Source organism: Elephantulus edwardii, unplaced genomic scaffold (assembly GCF_000299155.1).
Source record: "Elephantulus edwardii isolate Elephantulus edwardi_28Jun2011 unplaced genomic scaffold, EleEdw1.0 scaffold00102, whole genome shotgun sequence".
Lineage (NCBI taxonomy): Eukaryota > Metazoa > Chordata > Mammalia > Macroscelidea > Macroscelididae > Elephantulus > Elephantulus edwardii.
In genome coordinates, this window is record NW_006399852.1 from 1410792 (window position 1) to 1425360 (window position 14569).

At 43.3% G+C, this 14569-nt stretch overlaps 1 protein-coding gene across 1 annotated transcript in view; it reads right to left on the minus strand.

The window, feature by feature from the left end:
• The window catches only part of UST (uronyl-2-sulfotransferase), a 484633-nt gene that overhangs the window by 150530 nt on the left and 319534 nt on the right, over positions 1 to 14569 (minus strand). The window lies entirely within an intron of this gene.

The following is a 14569-nucleotide window of genomic DNA, read 5'->3' on the forward strand; positions in this document are numbered from 1 at the left end:
AGCGAGCTGGTGGGGAGGGGTGGGAAGGGAGAAAATTGCAGCAATGAATGAATGGAAATCCAAAACCTCCGTAAAAAAAAAAAAAGTATTTGCAATGAATAAAATCACTGAAAACACACACACAAAAAAGAGACAACTGCACATCCCTTAACTCTGCTGCATCCAGTGTTTTCATGCTAGTAGTTTACAATGTTCACACCACAAAAATTGGCAAATGTTAAGTTAATAACTTCCTCCAGAGAAGTTATTGTTAAGCATTTATTAGCAAATCACTAATTCTGAAGTCTCTGCCAATTTGATAGATTAAAGGTTATTTATTGCTTTAGTTTGCAACTTTGAACAAGTTATAGCTGAAACTTTTTTTTTTTTTAAAGTATGTTTGTGTTGTTGTTGTTAAGTGCTGTCAAGTCACAGGCAACACATAGCGACCCTATGAATGAAAGACCTGGACACTTGTATAACTTTCGTCCTTTCTCCAGGTTCATAGGATTTCTGGAGGCAAGCTATTACGGAAGTGGATGCCACTCCTGCTTCCAAGCTTGTTTTAATCGGGGAGCTCCAGCCAACACTGTCCACCATGGGTAACCATTAACACATTTGACACATTAGTGTCACAGTGTTCAACATCACTGTAAACCTGAGTTACCTCTACAGCAAGTGGACAGACCAGGGCTATATAACCTAGAAGAATGTTTCAACAAAAACAATTAAAAACAGGCCTGAGGGCTGTGGATTATAAAGGGCCTACAGGATTTTAAGCTACAGCCTTGAGCAGGCTCCATCCACCCTTATTTACCCTTCCTCTAAGGGTCAGGGCTGCCCACCCACTTTTGAAGGGCAAAAAGAACAGTAATACCCAACAAAAAGGATCCCAGAAACTTCCCTTGCCTGACTGCCAACAAGACAAGTCGCCATCAAGACGCCAGTATTGGGGATTTTTCTTTTTTCTAATGCATTGCTATTCTTGTTAAGTGTCATCAAGTCAACTACAACCCATAGCAACCCTCTGAACAGTAGATTGAAATCTTGCCCTAACTTGCTCCTTCTATTTGCACCATGCTCAAGCTTATTGTTGAAATCACTGTGTGTAGAAGAACACGCAAATATCAATTAATTTGTCCTTTGTCATAAATGAAGGAGCCCTGGTGCCCGAATGGTTAAGACTGTCTGCTGCTAGCTTAGAATCAGCTGATCTGAATCAAGTGGGAAAACAGGATTTAACCCCTCAAATCAAGATTAATCAATTGTTGACTTTCAATAGTTATCCCTCTTACTTTATTTGTAAGTTCTGGTGGTTTAGTGGTAAGAAATTGGCACTGCCAACTCAAAGACATGTGGTTTGAATCCACCAGCTGCTCCATGGGACAAGGATGGACAATGTCCCCCTGTGTCATTTACTGACCCTGAAAACCTGCTGCAGAGTCAGTCACGAGTCAATTCGGACCCAACAGTACTCAACAATTTACATATACCTTCTTCAAGTCACTCACTTTCTCTGGAATTCTCAGAAAAAACTTTACATGTACATATTGGTGAGTTTTTATTAATCTCAACAAGGGTCAGAGAAGCAGTGGGCTGTGCCCAGGGTGTAGAGATCTTGTGGCCAACTGTACCCCACCATCCTGTTCATTTACTGACTGTTTTCTTAGGTCAAGAGAAGTGCCACACAGGAGAGAAGTCAACCTCCTAGGAAACGCCAGGCAAAACATATTCACTGTCCTACTTCTACCCAGTCTGTGCTATTCACTGGTCAGCTACGAAAGGAAATGAAAATGGTCTGTTAAATGCACTTGGCCAAACTGGGTGATTATGAGCCAGTACCAACACAATTTCTAAATTTGATTGTTTATCTGATAACTTTTCCAAGTATTTCAATTTGCTAATATTATATTAGGGAACTCTAGTGGCCTTGTGCTGCAATCCCAGAGGCACAAGGTTTGAATCCACTAGCTGCTCCACTCAAGAATGATGGGGAATCTCCTCCCCTGTGGTTAACTGCCTCTGAAAATCTGCTGGAGAGTCAGCTATGGGTCAGTTCCAACTCAAAGGGAAGTAACAGCAATATTCTATTATTTTCAATTGTTTCCTATGCATCCAAAAGTTGGACAGAGGAAGAACTAATGCCTTTGACTCTTCCAGGCGGTGGCACGTGGTCAGCCCTGCTTTCTAGGTCTCCATCCTCCTGGCATCATCTGCAGTGCAGCGAGCTGCCATCCAAAAGCTGCACTTCTTTGGTGATTTGAATCCACCGGCTGCTCTAAGAGAGAAAGCTGGGCATTTTTGTCCCATGAAGACTTACAGCTTTGGAAACACAATGGTGGGGCCACGGGGAGTTTCCTTGTCGAAAGCATTTAGCTTTGCCCTTCAACTTCCAGCCATGAGAGGGCAAGGAGGCTGGATCGAACAGATGCTGAGGCCTGCTTTGAGAGCACCTGAGAAAGCAAGCCTTTTTCCAATTACACACTATCTAATTCAATTTACATTTATTAGAGTAACTGCAGGCTCTTTCATGTTACTATTGACATTTTCATAAGTATTTGCAATTAGAATCCAAGCCGAGATCCCAATAGATCTCTTAGATGTTTCACACTTATTTTCCTGTCTGTCTTCAGACTTTGCAAAATATTTTTAAGAAAACATTTGGAGGTCAGTCAGCCTTTGGCGATATTATGCTGTGTATGTAAAAAAAAATGAACAGAGAAGAAATTATTACAAACGGCAAAGCAAATTGAGGATGACAGCAGAGATGTTCAAGCTTCAGAAAAAATCAAACCAAACCAGAAACAACTGTAGGATAAGAAACCCAAAATTGTAACACAGATAATGAATACACCATTAGTTTTTCCATTTATGTAATTCCTCACCCTAAACCTTCTTTGAATAGCAAGCTCCCTGTGTTTGATACTGGTTAGTTATTTAGTTTTCTTTTCTATCTATCTATCTATCTATCTATCTATCTATCTATCTATCTATCTATCTATCATCTATCTATCTATCTATCTTCTAATTTCTGGTCTCCACTGAATAGCACGTCACCCAGGTCTTCTTACTTAACATTTCTATGTCCTATGAATTGGCCGGCATTTAAAGAGCAAAAACGTTTCTTTGGCAGTGCACTCTGAATGCCCTATCAGCCTAGATAAAAAGATATCCTTGTGCTAAAATACTTTATTTGTCCTATTATTCTTTTTCTGTTTTATTGACTAAAGCCTAGTTTTGTAAAGTCAGGTTTAAATGTAGAGTATTAGTATACTGTATGGTTTCTGTAAAATATACTGTATCCACTTCAGTTGAGAAGAAAGCAAGGCATAAGACCTACACTATTTGTAAATAAAGTAAAAAGTGCAAAAGCTAGAGCCTGTTGAAGACAGAAACCTGTCACAGCAGGGAAACAAATATTTTCCATTCAAATGAGAGATGAAAAAGTGCCAAAACTGTACTCTGTTGAAGGAGGAAAACTTAAGACTTGAAAAATAAGGTAGTTCACTTGGAGGGAGGGATTATCTAGCAAGGAAATAATTTTTCTTTTACTTTTCAAAGAGAAGAGCGAACTGAGGTGGGGAGGGGTGGGAAAGGAGAAAAGTGCAAAAATGAATGAATGGAAATCCAAAGTCTCTGTAAACTTTCATTAAAATTAATAATAAAAAAGGAAAAGAGAAAAAAAAGGCAGTCCAGCTCTCACAGGCAGCCCTGTAGAGTTCCAGCTCTCACAGGTTCTCGTGGAGAATGGACCTGTCTTAAATCATCAGATTTCCTTCATGAACTGAGAGGCAAACTCAGAGACATTTTTGAGGGCAGGTTTCTTCTGTCTGGATGGAGGATGGATAGGCCTCACTCTGGTATTCAGGGGTGTGTTAGTTCAGCCAAGAAATGCCTTTTTGTTCTCAGTGTACACCTTAGGGGACTGGGGGGAAAAACAATCTCAAAGATTTCACGTCTCCCCAACCAATTCAAGCAGATTTCTGAGTGAGGGGCCCAGGCACTAGTGCTTTTCAAAGCTCCTCAGATGACCCCACTGAGAGTCCAGGTCGAGTCCCACCTCCACAGATGTGGTCACATGGCCTGGGATATCAGGATGCTGAACGTAGCAGCGGTGAGACAGCTGTGACCAGGTCTTCCAGCTCAGTGAGGGATGTGGGGCTGGAGCCCAAGAGCTCGGCTGACAAGTGGCAGCTGGAAGCACGTGGCTAGCCTCTGGCAACCCTGGTGGCCTAAACCCCTGATGGTGTCCTGCATCCCGAGGACAGGACAGGTGAGCCTGACGTGGCAGCCTGTGGATGCAGCATCTTTGTGGGGATCTCTGATGGAAACCTCCGGATAATTCCTCATTGCCCCAAAGCTTCCCACCTCCCTATCACACTGCTCCAGCCAGACTGGGCTGCTCACTGCAAAGAAAGTCTTGGGCCCTGAGGTGTTGGCATACATTCAAAAAACTTCTTTCACCCTTTATGCCTCTTCCTCCTTAGCCTCAGTTAAAACCAGTTCCAGGAGGAGGAGATGCTGAACCATGGTGACCTCACGTGTCAAGAACAGAAATGTTTTTCAGTGCTGCATAGTATTCCACTGTATGAACATACTGTAGTTTTTCTATCCATTCGTTTGTTGATGGGCACTTGAGTTACTTCCATCTCTTTGCTATTGGAAATAACACAGCAATGAACTCGTAAAACATCACCCAGCATGGGTGATCCTGGAGGACATTATGCTGAGTGAAATATCTCAATCTCAAAAAGACAAATACTGCATAGACCCACTGTGACAGAGCAGGTCTGACATGGGGGTTTGAGAGAAAATAGAATAAGAGTGGGTAGATAATAAACATTGCATTGGAACAGATGAAGGAATAAACTGTTTTAAAGGAATATATGACTTAGATATTATACATATGACAACAGGCCAGAATAAGAGGTACACTGCAAAGAGGACTGGGGTGGGAGGGGGGGTGGAAGGGGAGAGGTAATTGTGTACCAATGAATGAAAGTATTTTTTTTTTAAAAGTGAACTTGAGAAGGTGAAGGGAGGAAGAGAGAGGAAAATGTGCAACAATGAATGAATTAAAATCTAACTTTTCTGTAAGTTTTTGTAAAAATCACAATTAGCCTTTTTTTAAAATTACTTTCTTTTTCTTAAAAAAAAAAAGCAGCAGCAATGTGCTCCCTGAGGTTCCCAATGGCTGCTTTTCAGGAAGCAGATCACCAGGCGTTTCTACGGAGGCACCTGCGAGCAGCCCAGCCCCCAAGCTAAATCCATTGCTATCAAGTCATTTGGACTCATGGTGACCCGGTAGGTCACAGCAGGAAGAACTGTCCCTGTGATGCTTCCTGGAAGAGTCTCATGGGTTAAGATATTTTTGTTAGCAGCTGACTGTTTTCAGCACCATAGTTCACAAATCCCCAAATCTCATTTCTGTGGTGCTGGACACCTCTCACAGCTGGCCTGCCTCTGGCTTCTCAGGCCGTGAATCGAGGGAAGAGATGGCCCATCGTCCCTGATTTCGAGTTTGATCGGCAGCCCGCTCCCACTCTGATCACCCTGACCTCGTGTATGGTGGGGCCCGAAGGGAGGTAACACTTGCCCCAGCACTGCTGTGGGGTGAATGGGCTCATCGGGGGGAGAAGACGCGTGAGCCTGTGACATGCCACACACACGGCTGTCATGAGGGGACCTCCCAGCAAGGGGGCTGCATTCTCGTCTTCTCCCAAGGCTGCCAGCTTGCTGTCTCTCATTGACTCGTATTTTCTTCAAACTGAACCTGTTGGCATTGGGTTGGTTCTGACTCATGGAGGCCTCAGAAGTGTGAGAGCAGAACCACGTACCATGGGATTTTCAGTGACTAGTGTTTCTGAAGCAGATCCTCAGACCTTTCTTTGGAGAACTTGTAGATGGACTTGAACCTTTCAGCTAGAAGCCAACTATGTTAACATGACACGTAACACAGACCACCACTACTCAAGATCTCTTCTTCCTTCCAAACTCCTTCCATTATTTCTCTCTCCTCACCTCCTCATACTTCCATCAGTTTTGCTCTAAGCATCCAGGGATGACTCTAGATAGTTCTAAACCCAAGAATGATCTCTGGTCCTAAAAACACCTGAGTTTTCCCTTAGACACACCTCAGAACAAACAAGCGCCAAGACATGCCCCTGAGGGGGTCTCCTTTGGCCTGTGTGTTCTGTGAGTCCTCCTGATTCTTCCTGGGAGGGCGGGCCTTGTCCTCCTCCCCTGTGAAGAGGGAGAGTGTGGTCAGCGATTTTACAGCCAGTGTCTACACTAGCTCAGGTTTCCACGTAAACAAACAGACTAACGTGTGCCAAGAAAACTTGGATCCAAACACTTCTCCAGCTGTTGGAAACACAAAGAGAGGTAGTTGCCTTAGAAACCAATTCCCAGAGGCAGGGTCCAGTGAGGCAATCTGAGAGCTCTGAGACGGGCCCCCCATGGGGCTAGGGCATAGCTGCTTCCTCCCCAGAGCACAGATGTCCCACGTTGGTAGGAAAAATGTCTCTTTAGGCCACAAGGAGCCTTGACGGAACCAACCCCCAAACCAAACCCACTGCAATCATCTTGATGGTAACTGACTGCAACCTGTGGAACAGAGGAGAACTCACACACACACAGAATTTTTGGGGCTGTAGTCCTTACAGAAGCAGTTCAAGTCTTAATCTGCTGTACCACCAAGGCTCTGATTGACCCAAATCCAAAATTAAAAACCAAACTCACCATTGTTGAACAGGCTGACTCACAGAGACTGCCCACTGAGGCTGTAAATCCTTATAGGATGAGACTACCCATCTTTTTCTCTCATAGCAACTGGTGGATTTGAACTGCTGACCTCTCAGTTAAAGGCCCAACAGATAAGGCATAACACTACCAACACTCCTTTCACAGAGTCAAGGAGAGATTAATTGATGATGATTAATTAATGTCCTCATGCCCCATGGAGATTTTTAGCTTCTGAAGCTACAAATGTGAAATGTTCATTTGATTCTCTTGACAAGCCAGTGATGTAATGATTGTGAGTAATATGGTCCCATTGTACAGATGAGGAAAGCAAGGCTCACATCAGTAAAATGACTATGAGTCACCCAGCAAGGGTGGTTGAGAACAGAGGCTGTGTGTGTCATGGGCTAGGCCGAGATCCTGATCTGAAAACAAGCTGTGTTGTTCCTGTGCACCATTGAGTTAGAACTGACACACAGCTGACCCTCCGGTGGGTTTTCAGAGGCAGTAAATTGCATAGGAGTTGACTATCCATCTTTCTTGCAGAACAGCTGGTGGATTAAAAATGTATACTTCTGGGGGGGCTCTGGTGGCCTAGTGGCAAGAAGCTGCACTACAATCCCAGAGGAACACGGTTCGAATCCACCAGATGCTCTGCCGGAGAAGGAGGAGCAATATCCTCCTGTACCAGTCAGATCCGATTTGACGGTACACGCACACAAAATAATGCAACACAATTACTTACCACTAAGGCATCAATTTATGTTTGAATTTATTTGAAGCAAAGAATACCATTTTCTTAGAATACTTTCAGAAGAGTCCCTGGGTTAACATGCTTGGTCCTTAACTGAAAGATGAGATTTTTCAGTGTGCCACCTACAGATGCCTGGGAAGAAAGGCCTGGAAGAAAGGCCTCTGAAAAAGTCAGCTGCCAAAACCCCCACACAGCCCAGCTCTCCTCTGATACGCTGGGGTCACTGAGAGTCGGAATATACTTGACGGCCTCTGGGATGCTTTCAAAGACTTGAAAAACATAGTTATTTGCTGAAACACTAAAAATCAGACAATCAAGGTCCCCAATTCTTAAGAAAACTTGTGGCAGGAACTGAGGGTGAGCCGAAGGTTTTATTGACAGGGAACTGGCTGGGACGGAGTGGAAATTTCCACCCATGAATCGCTCAGATGTTCACTTTCAAAGCTGAGGGCTGCTCAGAGACCAGAAATTTGGAGCAGATTAAAATGCACAGCTTTCTGACAGTGTCTGCAGAGTCAGGCCGATTTTCAGGCTTCTCTAGAATCTGACCGGGCAAACATGATTCACTGAATTCTTGATGAATTAAGAAGCTGTAAATTACAGATCTTCTCTTTTAAGCATGCATTACTTTCCACTCTTTATGGCCAAAACGAATAAAAATGACCACAGAGGCAGTTTTCTTCCGGGGAAAATTTCTTCCTCTTCTCCCTCCCCCTTCAAATGGAAGATGGTGTTATAAGGTTGCAGTAACAGCTGGGAAGGAGCCCAAACTGACTTTTTGTTTTAAAGTTTGAAATTGCTTAGTGGCATTTGCGCCGAGTTTTTTTAGCACCCAGCTTTCTGAGGTCAGATTTTAAGCAACCATGACTTCCACATTTGAGCTGAGAAGGCAGCAAGAGATTCAATTTCAGGAAAACTGGGTGAGTGGGCGTGGGAGAGGCTGAACAATAAGAATAAGCTGTTCCCACCCTGATCCCCATTTATAAATAGCCACAAAGCCACACCCACTGTCAACAACTCCATTACGATTTATATAAACTTTGTTGAGTTGAACTGCCCTACAGAATATCCCAGTCTTTCTCCTGGGAGCAGCTGGTGAATTCAGACCACCAAATCTCCTCCCCTACACACACACATACTCTAAACCCACCAACATTTATGGTTGCTGTTGTTTGAGCCTTTCAAGTCAACTATAACTCAGAGGCTGTTGTTGATAGGTGCCTTCAACTCCTAGTGACCCTACGGATAACAGGGTGAAGCTGAGCCATCTTCACCATGGTCAAGCCCATTGCTGCAGCCACAATGTCAACCCACATTTTTGAGGGTCTGAGAATTTAACCACTTTGCCATCAAAGCTCCCAGCTTATAAACGGTAATAGTAAGTTTTCATTGTTGTTATTGATTGCCGTCGAGTCGAGTACACTCATAGCGACCCTGTGAACTAAAGGCCTGAAGCCCCTCTACAACTATGGACATTTATCCAAATTCATAGAGTTTCCAGAGGCGCGTTGTTGAAGAAGTAGAGGCCATTCCTGCATTAGCCTGAGCCACTCCTGGTTTTCATGAGCAGCCATTCACCCTGTCATCTACTACACCTGTGTGCTGGGTTCGATGGCTCTTGGCTTGTGAATCGTAGTAAGTTATTCACAACACTGAGATGAATGAGAATTCCGCAACACTTAATTGTGTTCATGTAGGACGTGTGCACAAACCAAGAAGCACTTGTTTGAACTGAGTAAAAAGTACTGTCTAGTTTAAAATCAGGAAAGGCGTGCCCCAGGGATGCATTCTTTCATCATACTATTCTGTATGCTAAACGATATTCCCAGAAGCTGGACTCCATGAAGAATGTGGTATCAGGATTGGAGAAAGACTCACCATCAGCCTTCAATTTACAGATGATCTTGCTTGTGGAAAGGTAAGAGGACTGGAAGCACTTACTGAAGGAGATCAAAGAATACAGCCTTCAACACAGATTATATCTCAATACCAAGCAAACCCAAATCCTTGCCATTGGAACAATAAGGAATATCATGATAAATGCAGAAATGATTGATGTCATCCATGATTTCATTTTACCTGGGTCCACAATCAACACCGTGGAAGCAGGAGTCAAAAAATCATGCCACATTGAGCAAATGGACTGCCAGGACCTCTGAAGAGTGCTAAAGAGCAAGGAGGTTCCTTTAAAGACTATGTAAGGTGTGTCCAATGCAAGCAATGGCATTTTCAACTGTTTCCTGTGCCTGGAAACGCTGGGCATTGACTAAATATTGATGAATAAAAGGATGTGACTTAAGAGAAGTGCAACCATATTACTCCTTAGAAGCAAGGGATGTATGTGTGTGTGTGACTTCTCAAATATTTTTGACATGTTTTGGGGAGGGGTCAGTTCCCAGGAAAGGACATCATGCTTGGCAAAGTTGAGGGTCAGAGAAAAGGAAGGAAACCCTCAAAGGAATGGACTGACCAGTGACTGTAAGAAGGGACTTGCACCCAGAAGAGTTTGTGGGGATGGGACAGGATCAGGTGGGAGTCCTGTTATATTGCAAATAGTTGCGACGACTTGGAGCCAGCCCCTTAGCACCTAATAAGAACAACAACAGTATAAAGAGTCCTCCAGGCATCCTGAAAAATCTACAACCAGGAGAGGATAAAATAGATGAATGAGATCTTTTAAGAATCAAATCCCTATGCACATCCAAAAATCGCTCCAACAGGGTAAAAAGGGAAGTCACAGACTGGGAAAAAATATTTGGCAATAACATGTCAGATAAAGGACTTATATCTAGAATTTATAAAACACTCCAGCACCACAACAAGATAAAGGTAAACAACCCAATTGAAAAATGGGCACAGGCTATGAACAGACACTTCACCAAAGAAGACATCAGATGGCAAACAAACACATGAAGAAATGTTCAAAATCCCTAGCTCTAAGAGATACAAATCAAAACAACTATGAGCTATTATCTCACCCCAGTAAGAATAGCAAAATTCAACAGAGCAGCAAACAGCAAATGCTGGCAAGGTTGTGGAGAAACTGGAATCCTTATTCACTGTTGGTGGGAGTGTAAAATGGTGCAACCACTATGGAAGGCTGTATGGGTCTTTCTCAAAAAGTTGCATATTGAAATACCATTTGACCCAGCAATTCCACTACTGGGAATATACCCCAAAGAAACGATAACCACCACCCAAGCACATATATGCACACCATGTTTATTGTGGCTTTGTTCACAATAGCATAGAGTTGGAAACAACCTAAGTGCCCATCAACAAACAAATGGATAGAGAAGCTCTGGTATAGTCACATAATGGAATACTACGCTGCATTGAAAAACGACTCATGAAATATTATAGAAAATGGGTGACCCTGAAGACATTGTACTGAATGAAATATTTCAGTCATAAAAGGACGAATACTGCATGGTGCTACTGGTGTAAAATGGGAATGACATCGGGGTTGGAGAAGACTGAGAGAGGGGGGATAAATCATGTATACTGCATTGAAACAGATGAGGGAGAGAACTGCTTAAAAGGGTTTATATGATTAGGTATTATTGTCTTGACATCAGTCTAGAATGAGGGTTGCATAGTGGAGTGGACTTGGGGGAGGGATTGTATAACAATGAAAGAATTTTTCTTTAACTTTTCAAAGAGAAGAGTGAACTGGGGGGAAGGGTGGGCAGGGAGAAAAGGGCAACAATGAATGAGTGGAAATCCAAAGTCTCTATGAAGTTTCATTATTAGTAATAATAATAAAAATAAAAAGAACAACAGTTATTTCCAGTAATTAGAGGTTAGGCTACAAGAAAGAATTGTTACGACATATACATCTTTGTAAAGACATTAAGACAATGCTGCACAAGGTGCTTTTGGACAGAGTGCATGTGGTCCCAGCCCACTTCTCCCTTCCCCGTTCAGCAGAGAGTGAATGGTCAGAGCGGCTAAGGAGTCTGAAGTGGGGGAAGGACTGGAGCTCTGAGCTCTGCTTCTGGCCCAGCCAGTAACCCACCCAGAGACTGTTTGCCCCGGTCTCACGGTTGTCAAGGAATATCTTCCTCACGCTCTCCTGGGACCTCGAATCCTGCCACCCCCTGCCCTGTTTCCACCCAACGAGGAATTTCCGTTAGCCTCCCGTACCCCAAGCCCCAGCTGGCTCTGAGCAGGCGCCCACTCAGCTGTATGCTAAGCAGCCCTGCTAGGCACGGAGCCAGGGATGGACGGCCCAGTTTCTGGCAAGGCAACAAAGAGAGTGACCCCAGAACACCAGGTTGGGAGTAGTATGGATAAGCTAGCACCCGCATTTCAGGGCCCTGAGGTGCATGCAAAATGCTAGGAGGTGCAAGGGTGGCAGCCTGTCTGTTTTCTGTGTGCAGGGTCACCCTGCCCTGTCTCAGTGACCCTCATCCAGCTCCATCCCCAGGCAGGGGTCTCGATAAGGGACAGCCAGCTCCTCACAGCTGTCCTGTACCCCAGTGAGATCCAAACAAGTGCCCTCTTTCAGTCAGACAACCGGCCACCCGAGCTTGCCAAAACAAGGGCCAAAGCTCTGAAAGGGGGTGATTTTATTTTCAAGGGTCTAATGGGACCAGGAGATGGAATAAAAAGTTTCAGCTATTGAAGAAGGCAATAGATGAATATCTTCTTCCAAATAAACAAACTAGCCTTTGAATAAGGAAAACTGCCTTCTAACTGGGTCAGGCCAGGCCAGATCATGGAGGAGTCATGGATTCCTCAGGGACTTCCTCTCTTCACTCTCTGTTCCCCTGTACCTCTCTCTGCTGTCCCTGGGAGCCCAGGGCTCTCCTTCACCCTTGGTGGCTGTCTCATCTGATGACCTCATGAGACACAGACTCCCTCCACGGGTTTGTATTTAGAAAGGGAGTCCACAGTAACCTCTTGGGAAACAGTGGCAAGTCAGTAGTCAAGTTCTTGTCTGCAGGGCAACAGACCTCGGCTCCATTCTAACCAAGACACCGTCGTCAGCAGTCACTGCCCCTCAGCCAGTGGAGGCTTACATGTGGCTGAGATGCTGAGTAAGTTTTACTGGAGTTTTCAGATTAAAAAGAACTCGTCATAAAGAGCTGGTGATTGACTTCAGCAAAAGCAGACAATGAAAATCCTCTGGTTCACAACAGTACAATTTCATTGTGCCTGGGGTTCCTGTGAGCTGGGTGCTGATGAGAGGGCACCTAGTGGCAGCAACAGCTGGGCAAAAGACAAGAAAAGACTTTTCACAGAGGAAGACATTCAGATGGCCAAGAAACACATGAAAAGATGTTCAAAATCACCGGTGGTAAGAGAGATGCAGATCAAAACCACATTGAGATACCATCTCACCCCAGTAGCAGTGGCACGGTTTAGTAGGGCAGCAAGCAATAAATGTCTGAGAGGATGTGGAGAGGTGGGAACTCTCATACACGGTTGCTGGGATTGTAAAATGGTATTCAAATATTTTAAGACAGAATTCCAGGAGAAGAAAAGTTCTTTGTTGCTATTATTAGGTGCAGTCAACTGGAGTATGACCCGTAGCAACTGTATGACCAACAGATTTGAAATTTGTCCTACGCTGTGCCATCGTCACACTTCCTGACACACCAGAGCCCACTGTGGCAGGTACCACAGCAGTCCACCTGGCTGAGGGCCGGGTCTTCTTCTACTTCACTGACTCTCTGCCTTTCCAAGCGTGATGTCGCTCTCCAAGGAATAGCGTCTCCAGCAACGTGCCCAAAGTATGTTAGAGGAAGTTTTATCATCCTTGCTTCCAAGGAGCACTCTGGGTGCACTTTCTCCACAACATGTCTGTTCTTTTGGCCGTCCATAGGATGTTCAGCACTTGTCTCCAATACCACAGCTCATATCACTCTTTGAAGCACAAATTGCTCTTCAAAACTGTGAGCCCTGTCCTCACTACCAACTTTCAATATTTTATAGGCTTTTAAAAAATCAACTAGCATGAAAAATTCCTCTCATGTTTATAACTTCCTCTTCTTCTGATTACAATTTTTTTTTTCTGTGAATGTGTGAAGATTGTGCTATGGGGAGTGATGTACTGGTCTGCCGAGAATGCTTGACAGAGTAGAGAAACACAGGCAATTCCTCTCCACCCTCCCGTTAATATTTGAAGAGCAAGACTCCCAAAATGCACTTCCGTATTTCTGATTTTCCAACATCTTTGACTCTAACGTTCTTAGTACCTAGACTGAGTCAGAAAGTTTGAAAAATATTTTTATTAAATGCTCCATTTGTGGAATGTTTTCAGTAGGATGATAAAAATAATCAAGATCCAACATAAACTATAAAGATGAGATGAGAAGACAGCAGTCCATTAGCAAGTGGGTCTATGTATACAGAATTGATATCTATCAATGAATAAAAATATGTAGCCATATTACAACAGGTATTTAAAGAAAAGTACTAAAGAAAATGGGGTTTGCCCTCACAAAGTACAAATATAAAAAAGCTAAAAGCTACTTATAAAATATACTCTCAGATTTCTTAGCTCTATGCCGATATTGTGATATATGGATAAAAGCCACAAAACCAAAATGGCTGAAAAGATTTTTCTGTGTTTTGTAAATATTTTAAATATTATTAAATATTTTAAATGACTGTTCTGTTTGTGCTTTCTGTGGAAATATTTTCTAAAACTGAAGTTTCGCCTAAGCAGAGTGATTGTATACCAGATTTGAAGTGATGGCAAAATGGTAAGAAATAATACATAAATACAGAACAAAAACCTCACAAAAGAACTGTAGAAGTAAAAATTTAGTAAGTGGTCTATAAAAAGCAAGTGTCTAGACATATCATGTTTCATTATTTAACATAATTGTCTTTTTTGGTTGTTCAAAAAGAAAAATTTGAAGACAATCAAAATGTGTACTTTCAACATACTGCACTGTAGCTTTACCTAGGTGAACAAACACTGAACAGGGTATTAAAAGTCCTGGGCTCTGGACCGTCTACTAAGGTATGTGTAACCTTGCAGATGACCTTTAACTTCACAGCATCTCAGTTTTCACAACTCCAGTCATGGATTTTCAGATGTGAAATTGACAGGGAGGGAATTTCATCCCCAAATGCTCCCAT